The sequence below is a fragment of the Anastrepha ludens genome, chromosome 5 (assembly GCF_028408465.1).
Source record: "Anastrepha ludens isolate Willacy chromosome 5, idAnaLude1.1, whole genome shotgun sequence".
In the NCBI taxonomy this organism is placed as follows: Eukaryota; Metazoa; Arthropoda; class Insecta; order Diptera; family Tephritidae; genus Anastrepha; species Anastrepha ludens.
In genome coordinates, this window is record NC_071501.1 from 94,438,371 (window position 1) to 94,449,599 (window position 11,229).

An 11,229-nucleotide genomic window follows, 5' to 3' on the forward strand; every position below is an offset into this window, starting at 1 on the left:
TACTTATTTTGCGAAAACAAAACGAAACAGCACTATTTATATACCGTAATTTCCATAATAGGCAAAAGGTTGGAGCTTGTAAAAAAATTAATACTACTAAAATTATGAACCTATGAAAGTTGCTTTTTTAACGAAATTATTGCTTTTGAAATGAAAAAAAACCCATGTGTAAATATCTAACGGTCATGGTATTGACTTAATTGAAAAGTTTATTTATTGTGACGGGTACGATTTCAATCTTTTATTACTTTTCTGAGGCAAATCACAGGCAAATCTACTGAAACAGCACTTAACTCACTTGTTACAGAAATCGAGAAGTCAATTTATAATAAAGAATTCACACTGGTAGCCTTCCTTGATATCGAGGGCGCGTTCAACAACATCCTACCGGATACCATAATAAAGGCACTGACAGATATCGGGATCTCTGGCGCTCTGGTTGAGTTCATCAAAAACATGCTCTTGAGCAGACTTGTGATCGCAACCCTAGGGACCTCAGAGATCAAGAAAAAAGTTAGCAGAGGAACACCTCAAGGCGGTGTGATGTCCCCTCTCCTATGGGTGGTGGCATTAAACTCCTTGCTAAAGAGCCTAGAGGAGAGAGGACAACACGTCGTAGCATATGCGGACGATGTTGCAATGGTAGTAAGAGGGAAATTCCCCAATACACTTAGAGAAGTCATGCAAGATTTACTAAACAAGTGTCAACCCCAATAAAACTGAACTCATCCTATTTACCAGGAAACATACAATTCCAAATATAGCTCCCCCGACTCTAGGTGGAACGGCACTGTCATTTAGTGATGAGGCCCGCTACTTAGGTGTAATACTACACCGAAAACTAAATTGGAAGGCAAATGTCGAAGATAGAGTAAAAAAGGCGACAATAGCACTATACTCTTGTAAACTCTGATAGGACTAAGGCCTGTCCCCATCTATCGTATATTGGCTTTACACAGCAATTGTCAGACCAATCCTAAAATACGGCATATTAGTATGGTGGCCGGCTTTAGATAAATTATACATTAAAAGAACTATGGTACATGTACAAAGAATGGCCAGTCTTTGCATCTGCGGGGCCCTTAGGACCACACCCACAGATGCACTAAATATTATGCTTAATATTTTACCAATAGAACAATTCGGTAAGCAAACAGCTGCCAAAGCAGCTCTCAGAAAGAGCAAATGCAATCGTAAAATTCGTCGTCTGGCTGCTCAAAAAGAAATGCCTTGCATGGAAATCAAACACCATTTAAGTCTTAAGGTCACCGATAGATTAATACATCAAATGTTGGTCGAGGACGGAACATTTAAATATTGTTTAGTGGAGCCGGTACCAACTTTTTCAACTCTTTAGCACGCCACATTAATGCTCGTTTAGCATTTGCCGGAAAATATAAATTTAGGATTAACGAATTCCGAAAAGTTGTATTTTCGGACGAAAAAAAGTTCAACTTAGATGGTCCAAATGTTTGCCGGAAATATTGGCGGGACCTTAGGCAACCACGGCCAACGCGCCATAAGCAGAACCACGGTGGCAGGTCTTTGATGATTTGGGCCACTTTCGGACATGGTGGAAAGTCTCCAATTTGTTTTATTCCGACAAGAATCAATGCAGAATTCTATGTTGAAGTATTAGAGGATGTTTTCATTGAGTTCGCGGGAAACAATTACGGCGATGACTGGGTTTTCCAGCAAGACAACGCCCCAATCCATACGGCTCGTTTAACTAAGGCTTTCCTATCGTCAAGAAAAATTTCAGTTCTGGATTGGCCAGCACTAAGTGCCGATTTAAACTCAATTGAGGGCCTCTGGGGAGTATTGTCGGCTCGTATTTATAAAAATGGTCGGCAGTTCGAGACAATCAAAGACCTGAAAGTTTCTTTAGTGGAAGAGTGGGACAAGATAGATGATTTCACTATTCAAAACTTGGCAGACTCTATGCCTAAACGTATAAATGATGTCCTTTCTCAAAATGGAAAACTTTTTAATTATTAGAAAATCGAAAGTTATAGAAACGCTGAAGAAAGTGTAAATAAAAGCCAATGCACATATACTTATTTTATATAAAGTTATTTTAATTTCTTTTCAAATACCAGTCGAATTCCCAGACCGAGAAGACTGAAGAAATGTCCCAGACAAGACATTAAATACGTACATATCATACATTGAGTCATTGGCCCACTTGCGGAAATTTTACACAACTCATTTTAATTCCAAAAACTCAATTTTTCTCTTTCAACTTTTTTTTTAATATACGCAAAGCTTAATGAGCAACCAATATAGAAAGCTAAATTTTTAGAGGAAGATGGGAATATTATCAGTATTTAAAAACTCATTAACATTCATTAACATTTTGTTATGCCACATGCCGCGCCTCTCAAAATAACTCACTCATTGATTGATAACGATTTTTTTAAAGAAAATTGTTAGTAAATTTGTATTTGTTTGCTCGATCTAGAATAGTAGGTAATGAGATTGCCTTTTAAGTTGTGTTAGCGAATTTTAGTAGTGTAGATATTGTGCGTCATCATAAAATGGCTCCATAAACTAGAATCGACATATACAATATATTAAGGGCACAGATACTTGTAAACCGTCATATTTTCCCTGATTTTCATTAAAATTATTTAAAACGAAGAAGCCAATATATTTTTTTATACATTAAAAAAATGTAAACATTTGTTTTTATTTTAATCATTTACAATGGCGTGTGTACACTCAATTCTTCCAACAGGGCTTCTCAATAATTCTTTTTTATTAATGTAATAATTTCTATATGAATTAACAATAAATGGAAAAAAATTCGCGGAATAAAATGCTTAAAAAAAGAGTTTTGGGGCGAATTTTCCTACTATTTTTGCTTCGAAAAAATTATTTTTTCGAAAAAACTTGTAAATTCACATAGAAAGTAATATCATAAAAAAGATGTGTGCAAAATTTCAGGGAGATCGGTCAATAACTTTTCGAGTTATCGTGTAAGCCAATTCGAAAAATACATCAGGTCAGTCCATAAGTTCGTGCGTATTTTGCCAATAATTTCACTTTTGTACGATTTTTGCATACAAAAAATTATTCGCGGAATATAACGGAACTATTTATATTTTCTTTGATATATTGCGCATTCAACAAGTGATTTTAATCGCGGATAGAAGCACGTGTTGCTAAAAAATAAAATGGAAACTTCGAACGCCTATAAGAGTCATATTTTGTATTTTTTTTATAAAAGTGGTAAAAATGCAACAACTGCTGCTGCACAAATAAACACTTTTCACGTAGAGGATACCGTGAGTATAAGGACTGCGCAAAAGTGGCTTTCAAAGTTCCGAAGTGGTAACTGCGACGTGGAGGATGCCCCCACCCCCTGAAGTCTTTAACTCCGACGCCTTCTCAAACTCGTGGAAGCTGAGCGAAATTTGACAGTCGATATGACAGCTCAGAGTTTAAATTCATTGCATGGAACAGTTCACAGGCACGTGGTTCAGTTGGGAAAGGTTTCAAAGCTGGAAAAATGGGTTCCACATAGACTTTCCGTCGCCAACCTTCAGCAGAGAGGGAATGTGTGTTCTCAGCTGCTGCAACGGTTTGAAAATGAAAGTTTTTTTCGCAAAAGCCAATGGTTAGATAAAGATGAAACACCAGAACCGACCTCTAGAGATTGCCTTCAGCCCAAGAAGGTTCTTCTGTCTATTTGGTGGGATATGGCCGGTATTGCTTATTCTGATCTTCTGTAACCAAACCAGATGATAACTGCTGATTATTATCCGCATCAGCTATCAAACCTGAATGAGACACTTAACAGAAATCGCCCGTCTTTAGTGAATAGACGCAAAGTTTTGTTTCACCACCACAACGCAAGACCTCATACCGCAAGGCAAACATTAGGCAAGCTGAACGAGCTCGGATGGGAGCTAATGCCGCATGCACCATACTCTCCGGATATTGCACCTTGTGATTATCACCTTTTCCATGGACTTCAATCCCATATGAGTCACAAGAACTACTCCTCAAAAGAAGCTATAGAAAGGGATATCGAAGCTTATTTTGGCTCCAAGGACAAACAATTTTTTGAACAGGGAATTAAAAATTTGCCTAAACGTTGAGAAGACATAGTAAATAATGAAGGAAAATATATTATTGATTAATAAATACTTTAAACATCTTTTTTATTAATTTTAAAACCACCTTTAAAAAACGCACGAACTTATGGACTGACCTGATAGTTTTGAGAAAAACGCGTCTACAGTTTGAATACAACGTAACTACACCTCTCCCAGCGCTCGAACGCAAAGAATAGAGTCGTCACGGTTGACGATCTATGTATAAGAAATACTTAAATTTACTTCTAAAATTTTTTTGACATATTCTTAAAGGATTATATTAATATTTCATGAAAAAAAAAAAAACATTCGAAATTTTACAGGTACAAAAGATGCATTCACTTCAACGTTGAACAACAGAAGCCAAACCTGATAGCCAGGCAGCAAGCAAGGCTCGCAACTTATGCCCAAACTGGTGCTGAAATATCTTGATAAACTGAATATCTTAGGCCAGAACACTCAGGCACTATGCGATCCAGGCACATAGGAACTACTGGGAGCGATATGTCAGAAATATTAGCCAGGAGAAGGGTGGCGTCCGTATTTATAGGCCTAGAGCCACTTATTGGCCTCGCTTATTCAGGAAGTAGAGGAAAGACAAAGAAGATCAAAGTGGGACAATCTACGGGGCTTATCGCATTCAACTTCAACTGATTTAAAGATTGTATGGAATTAAATAAGAATAATTTTAGAATATAGACATTTAGGAATTTGAAGAGAATATTTTAGATTAAATCAACATCTTGCTAATCTAGCAATACAGGTATATTCCACTACAACTTACAGGTTCTGTAGGGAAGATAAAGCCGCCAAATCTTTCAGGTCGCAGTGTTAAGTTCCCTCACAATAATAATAATATTGAGTTGGCAACTAAGTAATTGCGGATTTCACTCATAGACGGCTTCAGTTGAATTTTTAGGTTTGCAGACGTAGTACAAATGTAAGACACATTTTGCTATTTGGTAGTTGGTAATTCAGCTGTCAATCAGTAAAAAAAGTTATTTTGATCGGTTGCGTAGTTTTCGTTTGGCGTTGGTTGCAAAATGGAAAATCAAAAGGAACATTTTCATCATATTTTGATTTTTTATTTTCGCAAAGGGGAAACCTCATTGCAAGCTCATAAAAAGATATGTGCCGTATATGATGACGAAGCCTTAAAAGAACGGCAGTGTCAAAACTGGTTTGCCAATTTCGTTCTGGTGATTTTTCACTCAAAGATGAAAAACGCTCTGGTGGTCCAGTTGAAGTTGATGACGCCCTAATCAAAGCAATAATCGATTGGGATCGTCACAGTACAATACGTGGTATTGCAGAGAAGCTTCATGTAACACATACGGGCATTGAAAATCATATATTCAAAAACTCGATACATGGGTCCCTCACGAACTGAAAGAAACGCATTTGACGCAATGCATTAACAGCTGCGATTTGCTAAAGAAACGTAATGAAAATGATCCATTTTTAAAATGACTTATAACTGGCGAACTGGCGATGCAAATTGGGTTGTTTATCAAAATATCAAGCGGAAAAGATAGTGGAGCAGGCCAGGTGAACCAACTCAAACAACATCAAAAGCTGATATTCATCAAAAGAAGGTTTTGTTATCAGTTTGGTAGGATTACAAAGGAATTATCTACTTTGAATTCTTTCCACCCTAATGTCTACATTCACCAACTAACGAAGTTAAACAATGCAGTTGAAGAAAAGCGACCCGAATTGGCAAATCGAAAAAGTATTGTATTCCATCATGACAATGTAAGGCCACACACATCTTTGGCCACTCGGCAAAAGTTATTGAAGCCTGGTTGGGAGGCTTTGCCACATCCACCGCATAGTCCTGACCTTGCACCATCTGATTACTTTTTGTTCCGATCTTTACAAAACTCCTTGAATGGTAAAAATTTCAATAATGATAATGATGTCAAATCGTACCTGATTCAGTTTTTTGCTAATAAAAACCAGAAGTTTTACGAAACCTCTAGTACCGGTCACGTTGCAAGCACGCGGGCTTAGCTTTTCATCTTATCATTAGAATTAAACTAATTTGTAAGTTCATTTGTACAAAATTAAGCAACCAATAAAGACCGGTCTCGTCTGGAACAAATTTTTTTTTGTTAAACACCACAGACAGGTAGTTTAACTTATATTCTCTGTAAGCCATAACTGCAGATTTAAACAGATTTACGTTTAGTCCTCATTGCGTACAAAAAACGTATAGATCATCAATCAATTTTTAAAGATCTATCGCAGAATATGCAAGCAAAAGAATATCGTCAGCGTTCAGCAGTAGTTTTAACGCATTATCAGCAACTCTAATACCGCATTGAAAAGTGGTACTTAGGTCATTAAGATACAAGGAAAAATATGTTCTTATCTATTACCTATTAATCTATGTTATTGTTCATTTATCTATAATTAGTTTAATAGTTTAGGAACACGTTTCAAAGTCATAACTAATGTGCATAGTGTAATATACGAATAAGGGATAGGCAAATACGTATTTCCAAACTGAGATATGGTGAAAACAATCTTTGTTTTCGAGTATATCATTTATTATGATAAAAATAGCTAAATTTATATTCTCTATGGCGTATGAGTTCATTAATGTGACTGACGGCTTGGCTCGCGAATGACTCCGTGGTTGTAGACGCTTTAAATAAGTGTTCACGGTGTAAAAAATTTCTCACCAGAGATGTGTTATTGAGTAAAGTTTTGGCCTAGGAAAAGACCAGCCAAAAGTTGGATATTTATTATAAAATTGGTTATCAAGAATACTTGATTCTAGTGGAAAACGAACAATTTCTCGAAGGTAACTACAACTTTATCCAACAGCTATATCCAATACTGCAATCATTTTCGTGGAAACGAAATAAATCGAAACGGTTCCTCGAGACACTTCTTCTTCCACTTAGCGTCACAGTCCTTGGTGAACCATTGCCTCATTCACAACCTTGCGCCATCTGTCTCTATCTAAGGCTACCTCATTCCCCGGCCGCATGTTTAGCTTTTCAAGATTAACTTCCACATCTTCGAGCCATCTCTTTCTGGGGCGTCCTCTGCTTCGGCCTTTAATAGGGCGTAATTCAGCTGCCTTTCGAGTTGTTCTCTCTTTGGGCATTCTAAACACGTCTCCGAGACATCTTATCCACTGAGATCTTCTAAATCTTATCACAGTTTCGGTTTTTGCCAACAGTTCCAGCTCATGATTATATTATATCTAATTCGATAAGTAACGTCTTGCAGTCTTACAGGTCCATATACTTTTCGCAATATTTTTCGTCTTCAAATACCATTAGCTAATTAATGTCAGTAGTTTTTAGCATCCATAGTTCGCAAGCACGAGGAGTATCAAGGTTTTGTATATCCTGAATTTTTGGTCGCGAAATAATAACTCAGACTGAAGCAACTTCAAATTAGAAAAGTAAAACTTATTTGCTGCTAAAACTCTGTCAATGACATATCCTTATTGGCTGATATTTTGATACCCACATAGGAAATTCTTCTACACTCTCGAATGCATAGTATTCGATTGGCAGGTCATCATGCATGCCTTAAACCGGAGCTGGATTGGACCATAAATTTCGTTTTCTCTGTGTTAATTCTTAGCTCAGTATTTCGTATTATTAATTCTAGTATAAGTAAGTATATCATCTGCATATGCACAAAGCTGGAGCAGTCTCCCTGTTTAACTCCCGATATAAGCGGAAAGGATCTGAGCGCTCTCCTTACGTCATAATTGAAAGCTCAATTAGCTTTAGCTTTAGCGGGATGCCTATAGACTGCAGCAAAAATGTAATTTGCCTTCTACAGTCTGTGTCAGAAAAAAGGAACAGTGATCATTCATGAAGTATAAAAGATACATATTTAAAATCTTTTTTTACATGAAACTATGTACCAAACTACGAGTCGCAATTGCTGTTCTTCGTTTTCGAGTATAGCCTGACATCTTCTTCATGCTTTGAACCAGCTTTTCTGCGTAGCTCGTCGACAAGCAGGACTAGATTTTGCACGCTTGACGTACGAGTTACTTTCAATCATGGACTGGCCTTCCGACAAGATGCGTTTTCATAGTTCCCCAGACATTTTCAATCGGATTGGCGTCTGGGGACTGGAAAGGCCAGTCCAATACTGTGACGCCATTTTCTTGATTTGTTGTTTCTCAATGCGTTTTTCTGAGAGCACTGATTTGTGGGACGGTAGAATATGTTCGCGTCCTTCAGTCGACGTTCGCTAGTGTTGATACTCACATTTATTTCCTTTTTAGCAAAACTGGGTCCCGTTTAAAAAGTTGGACGATCACTTTATCCTCCGTCACTCGCTTCACGCCGCGCTCGGAAAAGTCATCCACATTTTTGTACCGATAATTTCGGCCCTTCGATTATATATATAAATAAATAATAAATAATTGGCGCGTACACTTCTGTAAGGTGTTTGGCCGAGCTCCTCCTCCTATTTATCACGCACGAACCCATTCGGCTACGGCGACCAACCTTCGATTGGGGGCATAAAAATACCGCCTCAAAACGCTTCGCGTACTACTCACTCATTTTTGTTTGGTTGCGTTTACGGGAAAGTTTAGAACGACACTAACCTGAGTTAGCTAGCACTGGCGTCGTAACCCTTGAGTGGGACTATTATGCAGCAAAAAGCAGAACGAAATATACCTTGAAGTTAAAACAAAAAACCGGTTATTTTCTGCTGACTCAGACTGTAACTATGCTGTCGAACCAAGGTGGATTTAATAAGGTGACAGCATTCACCCAGCTGAATTTTTCGCCGTAGGTATGGCTTACGTCAAAATGATACGCTTTGTTTGTATGTATTGGTATGTTTACATTCGTATGTTTACATTTGCTTGCTGATTTTGACATGATGCTTGCACCAAACGCAACAACAAATACATGTAGGGTTTTACTTATATATGTTTGCTGTCACCTGTAATAAATTCGCCTTGTGTCGAACGCTTGTTTGAAGTAACAACAAAAAAAAAAACTTTGCCCCGTTGGCGCATTGTTTTGCGACTGCGCTCAAATAGCCAAGATTCACCTTAGTATATTAGCTGTCATTCCAAAGCGGAAATGGAATGTAAAAGGTACGGAAACTGAACCCGAAGCTAGCGCATTTCCTACAGGGTATGTGACTCTTCAAAAACATTATTTGTATATGTGCAAGGCGAATTTATAAATCCCCTTTGTATATGTGACAGTTCATATCATTGAATTCGCTTTGGTTGAATTGTGTACAAATTCAAGAACAGAAAAGCGTTGGGCGAGCAATTTAGTGTCTCTTGAGCGACGGCGAAGCTAATCAAACTTGCACAAGAAGTTTATCCCTAAGATGTCCGCGACACGACGGCTATACAAAGTGCTAGTCTCGCATCCTAATGTGCCCAAGGCGGCGTTGGAGTTGCTCCAGCAGCGCGGTTGCGAGACGATAGTGTGCCGCCATCGCGCGTCGAAATATTACGCAAACTACCCGGTGTGGACGCGATTTTCTGGGCGCACTATCAGTCGCTTGACGGAGAAATACTCGATGCGGCAGGCAGCCAATTGAAAGTGGTGTCCACCATGTCATCGGGCATTGACTATGTGGACATGGCAGAATTTAAGCGACGCCAAATGCCACTGGGTCACACGCCAGGCATTGTAAGGAATTCTGGCCGACTTAGCCGTGGGTTTAATGGTATCTGCGGCGCGTCATTTTCATGCTGGGCGGCAGGAGATCGAGAAGTGAGTTAAAATGTAAACAATAGCAAATGTGACAGAATATTTAGAGGTGACACCAAAATTTTTGATTTGTATTTGCGGGGCGTGCAAAGCGAACAGCTGATTTAACAGTGATGCTAAAACATTTTTTTGTTGGATGAAGCTTTGAAAGCTTACTTTGGACTTGCCAACTTTGCAATTGCAGCGCTGTTAAATATTCTCTCGCTATATTTATGTTGCTCTTTTTGCTTGCTTTTTCATCTCTTATTTCAGATCTCTTGCGCCTGGCACAAGGTCGAAGATGTGGAGCACTTCATTGAAATGGAAAAAAGGTCTATGCTATGAGGAAGAAATCATTTTGAATGGGAAAACTCACCTGTGTTATCCGAATTATCGCGTATAGCCAGCACATCCAGTCCCAGCGATACTCCGCGCCAGGTAAGTAATGGTATTTGTGCTTGTAGACCATGATAGCGCGGATTCAAATGTAGGCGTCCACTGTAGGTGTAGACACAAATCGAAGTGGCATCTAAGACCATGAAAAATCTGATATGGGTACATACGGAGGATGCCATAAAAGGTGTAGGAAACACATTAATACCTGCATAGACTCAAACTCATAAGAATGGAGTGAAGCACAAAAAAATCGCAAGAAATCCTTTCCTTAAATAGACCATGGCGCTACTTAAGCACTTATACATACATGATTTATCGTTATAGAGAGATACTAGAGGTTCGAGATATTCTCTATCAAAAGAAAAACAATATTCAGTTACTTCTTCCTCTACAAGAACCAACTCCAGAGGAAAATTTCCCTGCAAGACATTCATGGTTGGACAGCCACCTGTGTAATCTTGTCCTTCCAGTAAAATCTTCTAAAACCTTAACAATAAAAATATTTCCGGTGAATAAAAGTTGATCAGATTGGAGGTACTTTTTCCAATAGGGGTTTTTGACAGATCACAAGTGACTACTGTCAAACTAAGTACTATTTTTTTTCAGTATTCATTGACATTTCTTCATGGAAAGTCTTACGCCTCAACAAAGTTTACAAATCGTAAAAGGCCAATTTATGGTGTAGTATAGGTATAACTGTTCTACCGAACGCACCATGGGGAAAACCATAGGCGAAAATGAGAGTAATTTTACATTATTTTACGATACTCGGCCGATTAGACCACGTACTGTCCGAAGTGAAGAGAATATTGCGGCTGTAAATGGGAGTTTTGCCGAAGACCCGGAAGAATCGATTCTGCGCCGATCTCTACCACATGGCCTTGCTAATGGGACAACTTGTTCCGGTTTTACGCAAAGCTCTTGGTTTGAAAGCGTATAAAATACAGCTAGTCCAAGATTTGAAGCCGGCCGATCCTCCGACACCTTATAATTTCAGTCGTTGGACACTCGCCGAAGATCCGCATTTT

The 11,229-nt window shown here is 38.4% G+C and overlaps 1 pseudogene; it reads left to right on the forward strand.

Annotated features, from left to right (window-relative positions):
• Positions 1–9,372: 9,372 nt before the first annotated feature.
• Positions 9,373–10,833, forward strand: LOC128863885 (glyoxylate reductase/hydroxypyruvate reductase-like; annotated as a pseudogene).
• Positions 10,834–11,229: the final 396 nt, after the last annotated feature.